Below are 15,658 nucleotides of genomic sequence, written 5' to 3'. Positions count from 1 at the left end.
GGGCTGACATAAAGACAACAGATTTCAAGAAGGCAGACATTAGCAAACTAAAGGAGCTGGTAGTTATGGTCCCCTGGGAAGCAAGAGTAAGAGGAAAAACAAGTGAAGACAGTTGGCAGTTTTTCTAAGGGACATTATTAAGGGAGCTAGAGCACACTATTCCACTGCATAGAAAACATAGGAAGTATGGCAAGAGACCATCCTGTCTTATACAGGAGATCTTGAATGATCCTATAAAAAGTGGAAACTAGGTCAAATTACAAAGAATTAATATAAACAAATAAGACAAATATGTAAGGGCAGAATTAGAAAGGCAAAGGCACAAAACAAGCTCTATCTATCTACAGACATCAAGGGTAACAAGAAAACATTCTACAAATATGTTAGAAGCAAGAGGAAGATAAAAGACAGGGTAGGTCCATTACTCAATGAAGAGGGAAAAACAATAACAGAAAATGTGGACATGGCAGATGGTGCTTAGTCCTGCCACGAGTTCGGGGGACTGGATTTGATGAGGGCTCAAGTTCCTTGCCAATTCTATGCTTTCCAAGATTCTTTGGGTACAGCTACTATAACCTCAATGACTGGGAGGCATATGGCATGAAGGAATGCTTGTGTGAAATCAGCTAGAAATATTTACACTCTAAATTTTCTCTGTGAATTTCACCAACCCCATCCCAACAAACCCAGTTTGAAGATGCCAGAGAGGTCTCAGAAAGGATAGTAACATGAGCTAAGCCCACAGGCAGAGTCTGCAATTGCTCTTCCTTTAGGCGTGTTACAGTAACCAATCCTTCAGAGGGACTGGTCAGCGACAACTATTTAATCCCACAGGAAAAGCACCAAATCAGTGTGTGCAACGTCATCACTTGGACTGGAACTCTTTCTCAGCCTTGTGACATTACAGATTGCCCAGGCATTGAGCCTGCCCTGGGCCCTGTCCGGCAGGCATCCAGCCTACTCTTACCAGTTAGTCCTGCATAAACAGCCATCTGCAGCTACTTGAGGCGGCTTCACCCATGCCTCCATGAGTTGTATAGTTACCTCCTGAGACTAAAGATCTTAAAGAAGCAGTGCTAAAGTATGTGCCTAAACTTATAATATTTATTTTGGTCTGAAGCATTAGTGCCCAATCATAGGATGCAAGTCTGTGTATTGCCTCATCCTTTAATTCTGCCAGTCTCTTTTCAATTTGGGGTCCAATCTTGCTCTCTATTGGAGTTATTTACTTTGCTAAGAAAAGGGCTGAGCAAATAAGGTGGGGGCCACGCTTAAGCGTGAGCAACCTGAACTTTACCTTTGTCATTGAAAACTCATCAGTACTTTGGGGATTATACACAATTCATTCCCAACTAATCATTATTGAGATCTGACAAATTGTAACTCACCAAGAGCGCTCTTTAATCAAAAGCACCTCCCCACCCCAAGGAGTGTAATGTAACTGAAATGTACAATAATTTGTCCAGAGAAACATAGCAGGGCAAAAAATGTTTCAACACCTAACATTCTTAACTCTCAAAAGACCTGGGGAAATGGATAGAGCAGCTTATGTACTTGTGATAAAAAAGAAACCCAACACTGTAGATTTCTGCACGCAAAGATTGTCCTCACTAGATTAGGAAAACTGATCTGTAATTACCTGAAAAATGTCCCTTAACTAAGCCGATCTATATATCCATTTACAATGCAAACTTCAGCCTGGTTGCAGCTTGGGACAGTGCAGAGAGAGTTTCAGAACCAGATCTGTCAGTTCCTGGCATCTCCTGAAGTTCTAGATGAAAATTTCCAAAGGATTACTCAAATCTACTTTTTAAAAAATTATACACTGTGATATATTTTGAGAAACACAAGTTTTTTCTACATAATGACAATAAATTCAAATCCTTGGAATTGGATGTCAAGTGTCACTAAAATGTTAAATTTCTATCTCTATTCTAGATTATCACTTTGAATTCAAAGTAGGCCAGATCAGTGCAATTTACTATTTGAAGAAAGGATGTCTTCAGGTAAGCATGGATACATTTTCCTACTCTTCTTAGTGCTAAGTTCCACAGATACATTACAATGGAATCTTTGTAGGCACCCCATACCCGCCTCACTTTAATGGGTTAACCAGTTAAACAATATGTTTAACCTTTCCGGTGGGAGAGGCCCAGGTTGGATATTAGGAAAAACTATTTCACTAGGAGGGTGGTGAAGCACTGGAATGGGTTACCTAGGGAAGTAGTGGAGTCTCCATCCCTAGAGGTGTTTAAGTCTTGGCTTGACAAAGCCCTGGCTGGGTTGATTTAGTAAGCTCATACAAGATTTAGTTGGAATTGGTCCTGCCTAGAGCACGGGTCTGGACTTGATGACCTTCTGAGGTCTCTTCCAGTTCTATGATTCTATGATAACTGGTTAACCAATTAAACAGGATTTTACATCCTTAGGGAAAAGTTCAGCTTAATTAAATTGACTAGTATCACAGAGGATCTCAGTGCAGGGATACAACTTACTTTTTCAAGGCACCATTCAATGACTTAACTACAAGAGAATCCTTTCTCTTCCTGCAAACCACTGTCTCTCACTGAACCCTTTCCAACTTCTTCAACAAATGAGGCAGTGATCCTACAAGCTTTATTCTGGCACATCTTTACCTTGAGTGTTTGTCTTTGCAACTTAAATGTTCTTAACAAAGCTGTTTGGGATGCAATAACTAGACAGACTGGAGGAAAAGAAGCAATGAGAAAAAGGAGGATGGAAAAAAGTTTGTTACAGTAATCAACTGAGAGATAGCGACCCTAAGAGCCCCTCAGTGTCAACAGGCACTGAACTTGGACATACGTTACTATGACAGTGTGGAGTAGTGGGTATCATAAGTAGGGACATGTTGATCCTAAAAATCATTGTGTGATGTATATATAGGTTATGTATAAAGAATTAGGTATGCGTACTAGAAATACAGGCAGTCCCTGAGTTACGCGGATCCGACTTATGTCGGATCCGCAGTTATAAATGGGGATTACAAATCCCTGGGTCCTCCGCCGCTTTGCTCAGCGTCTCCCTGGTCTGCATACCAGGGAGACGCTGAGCAAAGCCGCGGAGGACCCGGCCGGACCCGCGGCGCTTCCAGCTCATCTGGAAGCACCGCGGTCCGGCCCGGGTCCTCTGCCGCTTTGCTCCGTGTCTCCCTGGTCTGCTGGGGGGGACGCAGCTAGTGCCCCCCACAGCAGACCACGGAGATGTGGAGCAAAGCCCGGGGCCTGTGGTAGAGCAGGTGGGGCGCTGCCGGTTGGTCCCGCAGCACCGCTCCTTGGCGCTACTGAACCGACCCGGCAGCACCCCAGCTGCTCTCCCTCAGGAGTCCTGATTCAGCCGCTGCTGATCAGTTTCAGCAGTGGCTGAATCAGGACGCCTGGGGTAGAGCAGCTGGGGTGCTCCTGGGTTGGTCCAGTAGCGCCGAGGAGCGGCCGCGCTACTGGACCAACCCAGCAGCACCCGAGCTGCTCTGCCCCAGGCGTCCCCAAGTCAGCTGCTGCTGAAACTGACCAGCGGCTGACTACAGGAAGCCCGAGGCAGAGTTGCTCTGCCCCGGGCTTCCTGGAATCAGCTGCTGATCAGTTTTAGCAGCAGCTGACTTGGGGATGCCTGGGGTTCTTAAGTTGAATCTGTATGTAAGTCGGAACTGGTGTCCAGATTCAGCCGCTGTTGAAACTGATCAGTTTCAGCAGCGGCTGAATCTGGATGCCAGTTCCGACTTACATACAGATTCAACTTAAGAACAAACCTACAGTCCCTATCTTGTACGTAACCCGGGGACTGCCTGTATGATCTTAAAATATATCTTGGAGGCATTGCATAAATACAGTCTTCCCCAGCCAAAGGAATGTGGATTTACTTGCCTGACTGGCTTGATTCCAAGCAAAGGACAATCAAAGTGTAATTACAAATAAGATAACAAAGCAATTAAGCTAACAAGTAACAGAGGAAATAATTTAGTGAGCACTGCAGGTGTCCAAATCTGCACCTCTGGAAAGTCTTCCTAACTCTTAAGTTAAGATAATGAACTTGGGGAACTATGAAGGGGAGGGAAAAGGACATTCCTAGATATCCATCACACAAGGGATCTATCTATGGCAGGGGTTCCCAACCTGGGGTACGTGTACTCCCATGGGTACGAGAAGCTTGTCAAGGGAGTACGGGGAATATTTGGTAAATAACTAGATTGTCCTAATTGAAATATTCCAAAAGTAGTAGTGTTAGTGAAAGAAGTTGTGGATTCTAGAGTCTAGAATTTATTTTCTTTCATATTGAATAGGGGGTACGGGAAGGTTTACTAAAAGCCAAGGAGGTACGGTGACCGAAAAAGGTTGGGAATCCCTGATCTATGGGAACAGCACCGTCTCAGCCTGAAGAGCAGAAACTGCTGATAACTTGCTCTAAGTGACAAACTGCTTTACATTATACAGAAATAAATTATAATTAAGTTTTAGGCATTGGAAACTAGCATGGTTTGTATGTAAACAAACCCATCTCCTTTCTTCTAGTTTAGTATCACTTAAATCCCTATTCTCTGAATTTATTCTTAGTTTTACTGTGAACCACCTCAGTGTAATACTGACAAAATGGGAACTGCAGTTAAGTGACAGGCTGGTGTATGTTCTGTTTCCTCAGAGTCAATTTTTGTGCGTATCTTAGGTGAGAGACTGTACATTAGACAGAGACATCCCTGGGGAACTCAGAACTGGGGTTCACTGAGTATGTTTCCCTGCAAGCAGAGCTGTCTCATCCATTGGACAGTTTGGGGTAGTCACCTGGTGCCTCGCTCTTCTGGGAGGATGCAGGGCCTAGATGGTGTAAGGACCGGCGGCAGAGCAAGTAGCCCCGCTCTGCTCCACTCCATCAGCTCACAGAATTGCTTGAGAAAGACGGGGTAGGAAGGAATGGAGTAGGGGTGGGAAGAGTGGAACCTGGGGCAGCAGGAGGTGTCCCGTGCCCCGCAACCCCTATGGACAGCCCTGCCTGCAAGCCTTGAATGATGTTTCCTCTAATCTTCTCCCTTCATGTGTGGATTTTTTCCACCCATGAGTGGAACAAATTGTTTATGTGTAATAGGGATGTAAGCGACTAGTCGGATAGTCAACTAGGCGCTTCCTCCCCTCCCCCTGCTCTTGCAGCCCCTGATAGAGGCAGCAAAGGGGGGAGGCAGGAGCCAGTGCTGGGGGGAGCTAGTTTAAAAGCCAGTTCCACTAGCACCATCTCTATGGGGGACAGAGGAGGCAGAATGGTAGCGGGGACTGGGCCTCTGCTTTTTTAATGTATTAAGAGCCTAAATTTAAAAGGCTGGTGCACAGCGGAGGGGACCCTGCGGGAGCTGGGAATCAGCTGTCCAAGCTCATGCTGGGTCCCCCCTGCTGTGGCTCCTCCGCTTATCGACTAATCGATTAGTGAATGGAAAATCCATCACCTACTTGATTAATCTAAATTTAACATCCCTAATGTGCACTGAGGCATGTGCAAATGTGTACCACCAGTAGAAACAAAAAACCTAGCTGTGGGTGCTCTGCTAACCAGCTGGATGGCATTTCAATATCTCCTGAGTGGCTGCACAAGTGCACAGCTTACAGGAACACTAGTTTTGAGGAAGCTGCAAGTGAGGCGAAGAGGGAGGGAACTGGCATAGAGTCTAATCTCCAGTCAAGCTCACACTTACTAAAGTAGACCTGAAATAGTGGCTTACAGTTCTAGGAATCCACGCATGGGACATCACAAAGAGTAGCAAGATGGGGAGAAGAGTTTTATTATTAGGAATAGCCACAAAAAAAAATCCTAAATTTCAAATGGTTTATAGCATTAATCTATAACTACAAATGTTTATGAACTATATCCACTATGTTGCGATTCAGGAACCATCAAAAAAGATGGTAACAATAATATTTTCACTTGCATAGCCTGTGTCATCAAAGGATCTCAAAGGAATTCACAGAAGGAAGACAGATGAAGTGACTTTGTGCAAGGACAACAGAGTATCAGTAACACAGCTGAGAATTGTATTTGTTTCCTGATTAGAAGCACTTCAAACTATAAACAGTACTTTTAGGAACAACGACATGTTCTAAGCAGGGGTCCATTAGCTTACGCCGCAAAGTTATTCTCCATTTGTAAACTTTCTATCCCACTGTGCTGGGCACCAATAATTAAATAATACCAATTTCTATATTACACAAAATTATAAAGCTAGAGCCAAATTCATGGTCATGCATGTTTTCACTGAATAGTACCTAAAATTTCCATTGCTAAATTAATTATGTATCATTATTTGATTACTGCAAGATCCATAGTAACTGACTCATAAAAGGATATATGGCAGAGCTACTCAACTTTGGAAGCCCTGGGGGCCACAATGATACTCACAGCACATGCGGAAGGCCGCAAGTATGGTTGCATATATATACAAGTATATATGCAAATAGCTTCTTTCACACGGATGGGCATGAATACAAAGATTAACCCTTAAGCTATAGTGACAAACCCAAACGTGGCCAGTGTAAGCCAGTCAGCAGCTCTCAGGCTCTGCCCACAAGGCTAAGCAGCCAGCACTTCCCACAATGATCCAGCACTCCCAGCACCTCCTCCCTAGGGGCCAGAAATGCCAAAACCCTATACCTCTCTGTGCTAGCCAGCCCGTCCGCTTGCATCTTTCAGTGCTCATCCTGCCTGGGAGATGCCTTGCCGCTGTGGAGCATGTTCCCAGTGGAGGCCATGTTCAAGGATCCCACCCATGGGCCACGTGTTGAGCCCCGTGTAATCCCAAACTGCACCATGGGCCTGGCAACGTGATTTTAGTTAGCCAGATTTTAGTTATCCACTTATCATGGGCATGGCCAAGTTTCTTATAGTCACATAAAGTTTGTTTACAGCCACTAGTCCTGGCTCTCAGTATGCTGTGCTATTATTTAGCTGTAATTCACCCTAAATGTCTTACAAAAGCCCAGTAAGAAATGGAACTGTTAGCAATGCTGCTAGACAATATTGCTCTCCTGTGGTCCGGCAAATTGTCTGGTTCGGCGCAGTCAGGTCCCGAGAGTGCCAGACTAGAGGGATTCAACCTGCATTTCTTTTCATACTAACATCAAGATAGCTTGGCCTAATCCTAATTAAATATCAAGATTGAATTCCTGTCAAAAATGTCAAAGTTATTTGTTGCTTTAACAAGTTTTATTTTTAATTTAATTTGGTGGCTGAAAAAGTATATTTACTTCAAAGTGTTAATTTTGGAAAGGCAAACCAAACTTCAACTAAGTGTTTTACTATAATATGCAAAGCAGCTTAGATGCCAAAAGCTTTCAGTACTATTTATTTCTGTCTCAGTTACTCTTTAGAATATTAAGCCTTTGAGCACAAAAAAGTGAAAACAAAGTCGTCAGTGAACAAGCATTTTGTTCTGTATCATTAACTCTTAGTATAGTCTGAAGATAAAGAACATTGTAAAGAATTAAACAGATATCAGCAATAAAGGCAGTTTTTTCAGGATTTCTGTTCTAACAAATTATAACTCATCCTTGGCTTTAAGTTTTAGCTCAAGCTTCACTGGAGCCAAACACAAGAAAGGCACTAAACTAATTTTAATTCCATGTGAATTTATTTTGGTTCCAACAAATCCTGGCTTGAAATATAAATTAACTTTACATATAACTTATGCATGTCAGTCCTATTTTATTTATTTCACTTTGGTGCTAAAGCAGTAAAGGTGTTCAATAGTTAACCCCAGACAGCTGTGTATGACTTAAATTTTTTTTAATTATTGAAATAGTTCTCTACACAGCTTACAAAGTATATCTTGTATGAACATATCCACACTGTCTAGGGGTGTGTCTAAACTACATGGCTCCATCGATGGAGCCATACAGATTAGGCCAATCGGCAGAGGAAAATGAAGCCGCGATTTAAATAATGAAGCCTTATTATTTAGCTTATTATTTGTGCTATTATTTAGCATGCGCAGATCGCCTGAACCCGGCTCTTCCAGGCTACAATCTACTCGCCACGGACGATCAGATTGTATTATTTGCCGAGTCCTGGATATGACTATTCCACCTGAGTGAGCAACATAAGTTACATCGATATAAGTGCTCGTATGCACAGCACCGTCAATGGGAGAGCTTCTCATTTAGATGCCGCTCATTTAAGATGGTTTTATAACACTGTTTCTCAAAGTGGTCCGCAGACCCACTCTAAGAAAGCTGTTACCGGGCTGCTCTGGTTTGTTTACTTACCGACTCCTCAGCCACAGAGCCTCACAGCTCTCATTGGCTGCAGTTCGCTGTTTGCAAGCCAAGAAGAGCCACAGGCAGCAGCATAGTGATAGAAATGTAGCCGTGTTAGTCTGGTGTAGCTGAAACAAAAAACAGGACTATGTAGCACTTTAAAGACTAACAAGATGGTTTATTAGGTGATGAGCTTTCATGGGCCAGACCCACTTCCTCAGATCAAATAGTGGAAGAAAATAGGCACAACCATATATACCAAAGGATACAATTAAAAAAATGAACACATACGAAAAGGACAAATCAAATTTCAGAACAGAAGGGGGATGAGGAGAGAGGTAAATGTCTGTGAGCTAATGATATTAGAGGTGATAATTGGGGAAGCTATCTTTGTAATGGTAAGATAATTAATGTCTTTGTTTAGACTGAGGCGTAAAGTGTCCCATTTAAGCATGAATGACAGTTCAGAGGATTCTCTTTCAAGTCTGGTGTGAAAAGGTCTTTGAAGCAGGATGCAGGTAATCAAGTCGCTGAGACAATCAAGTATGGTTGAAATGGCAAGAAACTGTTTTTTCTTTGTGAAACTGTCTGTCTGATGTCTGATTTGTGGGCATTCATTCTTTGGTGAAGTGTCTGAGAAGTTTGTCCAATATACATAGCAGACGGACACTGTTGATACATGATGGCATAAATTATATTTCTGGATAAACAGGAATATGTGTTCTTGATCTTATAACTCAATTGGTTAGGTCCAATAATGGTATCAGCAGAGTGAATATGTGGACAAAGCTGGCAACGGGATTTGTTGCAAGGGAAGGTACCAGGGTTGGTATTAGTGTGCTATGTCCTGTGGTTGTTGGTAAGAATCATCTATGGGTCTGTCTCCCAAGAGCCTCTCGGAGTTTAGTATCCTGCTCCAGTATAGGCTGTAGTTTATTGATAATGTGTTGGACAGGTTTAAGTTGGGGGCTGTAGGTGATGACAAGTGGTGTTCTATTGTTGGTTTTCTTGGGTCTGTCTTGAAGTAGATGGTTTCTAGGTATTCGTCTGGCTCTTTCAATTTGTTTTTTTATTTCTCCGGGTGGGTAGTTGAGGTTTATAAATGCTTGGTAGAGATCCTGAAGTTTCTGGTCTCTGTCAGTGGGATTAGAGCAGATGCGGTTCAAAGGGCTTGGCTATAGACAATGGATCGTATGGTGTGTTCGGGATGGGAGCTGGAGGCATGTAGGTAACTGAATGAGTTGATGGGTTTTCTGAAGAGAGTGATGTCTACTTTTCCATTGGTGATCTGTAGTGTAGTGTCCAGGAAATGGATCTCTCGTGTAGAATGGTCCAGGCTGAGATTGATGGTGGGGTGTAGGCAGCAGACCACTTTGAGAAACCCTGCTTTATAATGTCAATGGGAGAGGTTTCTCCCATCAGCATACAGCAGCTACATTACATTCAAAGGTTCAGTGTTGTCAAGGCATAATTTAAAACAAGGGTGGGCAAAAGGGCCTCCGTGGGCCACATCTGGCCCACCAAGCAAGTTGATCCAGCCTGCGGAGGCCCTACCATTCCCCACACCCCAAAGCCAATCAGGGGGAAACATGTGAAGTCTCCTCCCACCCGGTCCCCACCCTGAAAGGAGTGCACAGTGCTTAGAAGCACTGCATGCTCCTGGCAGGGCAGAAGGAGACTTTGCACGCTTCCTGCCCCCAAGCCATGACTGGCCTGAGGGTGGGGGGGATGCATAAAATCTCCTCCCACCCTGCCCCTATCCTGCAAGGAGTGTGCACGCGCTCCCCCCAGCCCCTGGAAAATCAGGGCTTGAGGGTAGAGGGAGCATGTGAAATCTCCTCACACCCTTCAAGGGGCTCAGCACTTAAATCAACCTCCAACAGCTAGCAATTCTCAAGGGGGGGGAGCCTTTGCATGCTCCCTCCCCCCCCCCCAACCAATCAGGATCTGTGGGTGGGGAAACATGGAAGTGTCCTGGCCCTGGCCCTTGTGCCTGAAGCCCTGCCTCTTCCAGGATGGTCCCGTCAAAAATTATTGCCCACCCCTGGTTTAAAGTATCGGAGCTATTATCATACACAGAGGTATCTAGCATTTTGTTTGTTTTCAAAATGACCATAATTAGTATTATGAAGTGTAGAAGCATCAGTGCCAGGCTTTTAGACAAGACAGGTGAGGTAATGTATTTTATTGAACCAACTTCTGCTGGTGAGAAACAAGCTTACACTGAGTTCTTTTTCAGGTCTGGGAAATGTCGAGTGTCACAGCTAAATACCAGCTAGAACAGATTGCTTAGCATACATAGTTTACCTTGAATGGTCCTTTGAAATGTGTGTGGGGCTCTTCATTTTCAGTGTTTATTTTATTTAATTTTTCCCAGGAATTTTTCAGTATTTCTTATTGCAATAACAAAAACAGGTGAAAATCAGGGTACATACAGGGGTTTGTTTTGGTGGACAGAAAGATGGGAAAAAAGTATTCAGTAGATTAATACTCTCAATTCCATTCATCAATGCAGTTTGCTGCTGACCTAAATCAGAACTTAAAACACAATGCCACGTCTGAGTTTAAGAAAACAATATATCTCTAATCCCTAAACACAACTTTTCATTTGAATAAACAGTTTACTGTTAGACAGAAATATTAGTTTATAAATATTTACATTTAATAATTGGGCCACATTTGCAGCATACAAACTCAACATCTTTTTCTCGTGATTTTATAAATCTTTCAAATATTTCCTTGTGTGAAATGAATTCTGATACAGATTTTCATTTTCTTCCCATTTTAGTGTGTCAAATCTTTAAACCATTATCTGTTAATAGCTTGAAATGTGTATGTGGTGAGTGTGAGTATCATCAGTACATGCAGATGCAGATGCAGAACTGGCCTGCCTGTTTATTGTGTGCATCTTCTAGACTAATACATATCCTTACTTCAACAGGCAGCTTTGCGTACACACATGTATTATTGAAATCAATTAGTGTGCATCTCATGCAATGTATTGTATTCTCCTAATACACCATTTGTACATATATTTGAATGATACAAGATTCGGGTGAATATATTTTTTGTAAAACTGAAAATGAAGTCGCTAAATGTGTGTTTATGTAGCCCACTAACACCCATCCTGTCATAGGGAGGAAAGAAGGGAGGAGTTAGTAGATTATAGATTGTTGTAATAAATCATAAATCCAAATCTATTCAGCCCTCAATTTTTAGTATTTAGCCAGTTATGAACTTAAGTGACTTATTTTGTAAGTTCTTGGGCTGTGACTGGGATATACAGTTACTCCCGAGTCCCCCACACAGTCCCACTGAAATCAAGCAATGTATATTAAATAAATGGCAGATCTCCTGATGCAACCTTCTTGGGATCTGGGCCTAAACCAGACCACTATCATAGATGTGTTAAGTTTACAGGTTTTTTTAAGACATTGACGCATTCTACCCTCTTTAAGAAAAACTGATTTACTTTAACTGAAGGGACTGCTGCCTATTAAAAGCAATATGTACATCTGTCAACATCGACCTAGATCTATAAGTAACTGGGGTGAAATAACTGACCTTTACTGCAAGATAATTGGTGAGGTATGTGTGGATAAAAAGCAATTTCAACATCACTTTCCTTCAGAAGGAAGGAAATTCAGCACCAACCTACCTGCACTGGTGTTTTATATCAATGATTATAAGTCACTTTATATAAATCAAAATAATCCATTCACAAATCACTTAGAATATAGATGCTTGGTTGGTCACTTTAAGATGGAACTCTACCAATGCTTATTGCTGTAATGCCTACTTTTACTCAGAGAATGCTAGCTGTTTACTATGTTAGTGTTAGCAATAAAATAAATGCTGCAAGAGACAATGGCACTTCAGATCATCCATTGATGGAAACAGCATATAATCTAGTTATAGCTCAACATATTGTAATCACAAGGTGTTAAATCCATGGGAATAATTACTATGTGTAATAAATAAATGGAAAGCTTTGTCAGTTTTTATTTCATGTCAAGAAAAGGAAGGATGACTTTGGGCCAGATTTTCACTGCTGATTAGAAACCATTATAAAAGCTTTAAAATAAGGACATTGAAGCCACTTACAATCAAACCCAGGCAGACAAACTCCCTCTCTATCACCTTCACAAATCCAGTTATAGGAGCAAGCCTTACCAAGGAAATGCATCCAACATTATTTTACTATTTGGGCACTGCTCTGTCCATAGCAGAAAACCAGGCCTTAAGCATTAACTGGTTCCAAGCTCACTCCCATCGAAACCAAACTCACAACATCCAGTGGTAGAACCTCCCTCGCAGTTCTGAGTATCAGCCTTTTTGTGCCTCCAGGCAGCCTAAAATCAAATCACATCCCAAACCAAACACTGCTATAGCTGAGACGCAAACTCCTGAAAATAAGGCTGGAGCAGTAAATACTGCAGCTACAGGACAGAGCATTTACCAGGGAAACACTGGTAGAGAAAAGGGATCTCCTGCTGGGCTGGAAGGCGGAGATGGGTATCTGGGGACCAGGAAAAGACCGTTTTCTATCCTGACTGCCTGTTTACAAGGATCACCTCAGCCTGTTTACAAGCCTCTCACCCGGCTGTCTCAAGGGGAAGGGCAGTTCAGCCACCTGCGGCCCAGCCCTGCAGTCGCGACTCAATCCAGCTCGCACTGAAGCCCCTGGGAGCGGGACTCGAGTCAGCGCTGCGGGCGGCGGAACTTGGCCACGGGGCAGTGGGGAGCTGGGACGCGGACACGAAGTCCCGCCTTGGCCAGGGAAGGGCCGTGGCTCTCCCCAGCTCCGAGCAGCGGGCGTGGGGCGGGAGGCAGGCGGGCTGCAAAACGCCGCCCTGCAGGCGGGCGGGGGGCGAGCAGCTGCTGCATTCGCGCCCCACGCCCTTCGCTTGTTTACAAACGAGGAGCAAGTCCCGTGTGAAGGCGGGGGATTAGGCCGCGGGCCAGCTCCATTAGCGGAGGGGAAATTCAGACACCTGCTGCCGAGGTAGCAGGGCCAGCGTGCGCAGCCCGGCCGCTGCTAGGGAAAAGGGCCGCTCTTGCCCCCGCAGGGAGAGTCACTCGAGCCAGTGCAGGGAGGGGGGCGACAACAACCAAGTCCTACCTCTCCTCGGGCTCCCCGGGGCGCTAGTGCAGCCAGGCCGTGCAAGGGGAGTTCCTGCTGCTGCTCCTCCAGCCTCCCCCGCCCTCCTCGGGGGGCTCTCCTCGGGACGGCGCGAAGTTCCTGCGAGCTCTTGCTCTGATTCCCTCGGCAGGTAACTGGCAATTCCCGCCATTGCCTTCTGCAGCAGCGACACCCAGAGGTCGCGGCGGGCGAGGACAAAGGCCGCCGCAGGGGGTGGGTTGGGGAGAGGCTGCTCTCAGCGGTTTGCGGAGAGGGAGGGAGGAAGAGAGAGAGCCTCGTGGCAATCCACAATCGTGGCTGGGGGGGGGGGAAGGGACGAGAGAAATGACATTTCAACTGAAAAAGAAAGTGTGAAGAAACCCTTCCATTTCCCAACCAGCTAAATCCACCGCAAACGTTTTAACGGAACCTTTGCAGCCGCGTCTCTGCTTGCAGACATACACAGTCCCCAGACCACGTGCATGCTCACGCATGCTTCCCATACCATACCCATACGTGCTGCCTGTTAGTCACCCCTGGAGCACCTCCTGCTGGCTCCCTCTCGGGATTAGCTTTGTCAGGGCACAACACTCCCCTTCCTGCAATTGCACTCAGTCACTCTCTTTACATGCCCATGTTTTTTAACCTGTTAATTATAGGTCAACTTTTGCAAATCTTGTATCATTTTTGTTGCTCTCCTTTGTACTGTTCCCTGTATCTTCTCAACTTTCCTACCTATAGTGCCCAAAATTGAGCAGAGCTCTCTAGGTGAGGCCTCCCCATAAGCAGAGCCACATTATTATCTCCTATATCTTACATCCAACAGTCCTGTTAATACATCCCAGAATGATGTTAGCCAGTTTCACAACTACATCACATTGTTGACTCATTCAGTTTGTGATCCAATATAACTCTCTGCTCTTTTTCCAACAGTACTACCACTAGATAGTCATTCCCCATTTTGTAACTGTGCATTTGGTTTTTCCTTCCTAAGTGAAGTACTTTTCATTTTTCTATATTGAATTTTAACTTGTTGAATTCAGACCGATTTACTAATAAGTCTACACAGCAGTGTTATTTTGGAATAACTGACATTTTGAAATAATGCGCATCTACACAGCAAGCCATTATTTTGAAATAATGTCAAGATGGAGGTCTTCATACTCCAACTCCTGTAACCCTCATTTCACGAGGAGTAAAAGAATACTCTTCCTTCGACTTCCTGCTGTGTAGATAGCACCAAAAGCCAAATTAAGCTGTTTTGACTTAGCTACACAATTGATGAAGCTGAAGTTGCGTAGCTTAATTCGATTTTTGCCCTGCTGTGTAGATGTGTCCAAGGTTATTTTGAATTCTAATCCTGTTTTCCAAAGGGTTTGAAACCCCTCCCAGCCTGGTATCAATCTGCAATCTTTATAAGCGCACTCTGCATTTCTTTATCGAAATCATTAATGCAAATATTGACTAGTACCCTCACTAGATACATCCTTCCAGTTTGACAGGAAACAGTTGAGAGCTACTCTTTAAATATAGTCTTTCAATAGTTGTGCACCCATCTTACAGTACTTTTATCTAAAACACATTTCCTTAGTTTGCTTATGAAACCATTATGTGGGATGTTGTCACAAGCCTTTCAAAAATTAAGGTTATGTTGTATCTACTGTGTCCCTCCTATCCACTAGACCAGTAACCAGACCAAAAAGAGATATTCGTCAGGAGTGTGGGAGTCCATTGTAAAGTACCAGCCTCAGGTTCCCACTGCAGCTCAGTGTACTTCTTGGCTGTGTCTAGACTGGCAAGTTAGGTGCTTTTGCGGAAAAACTTGTCAGCTGTCTACACTGGCCACTTGAAGTGCTTTTGCAGAAAAGCGTCCGTGCCAATCTAGACGCTCTTTTCCGAAAATGCTTTTAAAGGAAAGGTTTTCCATTAAAAGCATTTGCGGAAAATCATGCCAGTCTAGACGTAGCCCTTGGGTTCTTCAAAGGGGGCATCTTCAAATGACTTCTCCAGATAAAGGTGCCAAATCATGTACTCCTTATCATCTGGGTCTTCAGGGAGATCCTCTGCAGTTCCTCCTTCTATTAAGCTAAAAGATTAAGTTGTTGTAATATGGGGAGAGGACACCAAAGAGCTTGAATCTCTGCTTTACATGCAAAATTCAACTGAATGTGAACTACAGAGCCACAATCAGGATCTTAATGATATACAGAATGAAAGGATTCCTATTAATCCGTAAGTATCAGCCATCAGTGAATCCAGGCCCAATTTGCAGAGGTGCTGATTCCCAACT

At 43.9% G+C, this 15,658-nt stretch overlaps 1 protein-coding gene across 5 annotated transcripts in view; it reads right to left on the bottom strand.

Annotated features, from left to right (window-relative positions):
- Positions 1–13,816, bottom strand: part of ANKRD6 (ankyrin repeat domain 6) — a 145,115-nt gene extending 131,299 nt beyond the window's left edge. For 2 of the 5 annotated variants that reach the window (XM_075923879.1, XM_075923884.1), the window contains exon 1: positions 13,369–13,759. The gene's annotated coding sequence lies outside the window, so the exon portion shown is untranslated. Of the gene's footprint in view, positions 1–1,639; positions 1,854–8,255; positions 8,366–13,368; positions 13,760–13,798 lie in introns of those variants that run through there. The other 3 variants (XM_075923883.1, XM_075923880.1, XM_075923882.1) reach the window with 3 other exon arrangements.
- Between the last annotated feature and the right edge of the window lie 1,842 nt (positions 13,817–15,658).

This window comes from Pelodiscus sinensis, chromosome 3 (assembly GCF_049634645.1).
Source record: "Pelodiscus sinensis isolate JC-2024 chromosome 3, ASM4963464v1, whole genome shotgun sequence".
Classification (NCBI taxonomy): Eukaryota; Metazoa; Chordata; order Testudines; family Trionychidae; genus Pelodiscus; species Pelodiscus sinensis.
The sequence above is the reverse complement of the archived record's forward strand: the minus strand, read 5'-3'. Positions and strand labels throughout refer to the sequence as shown.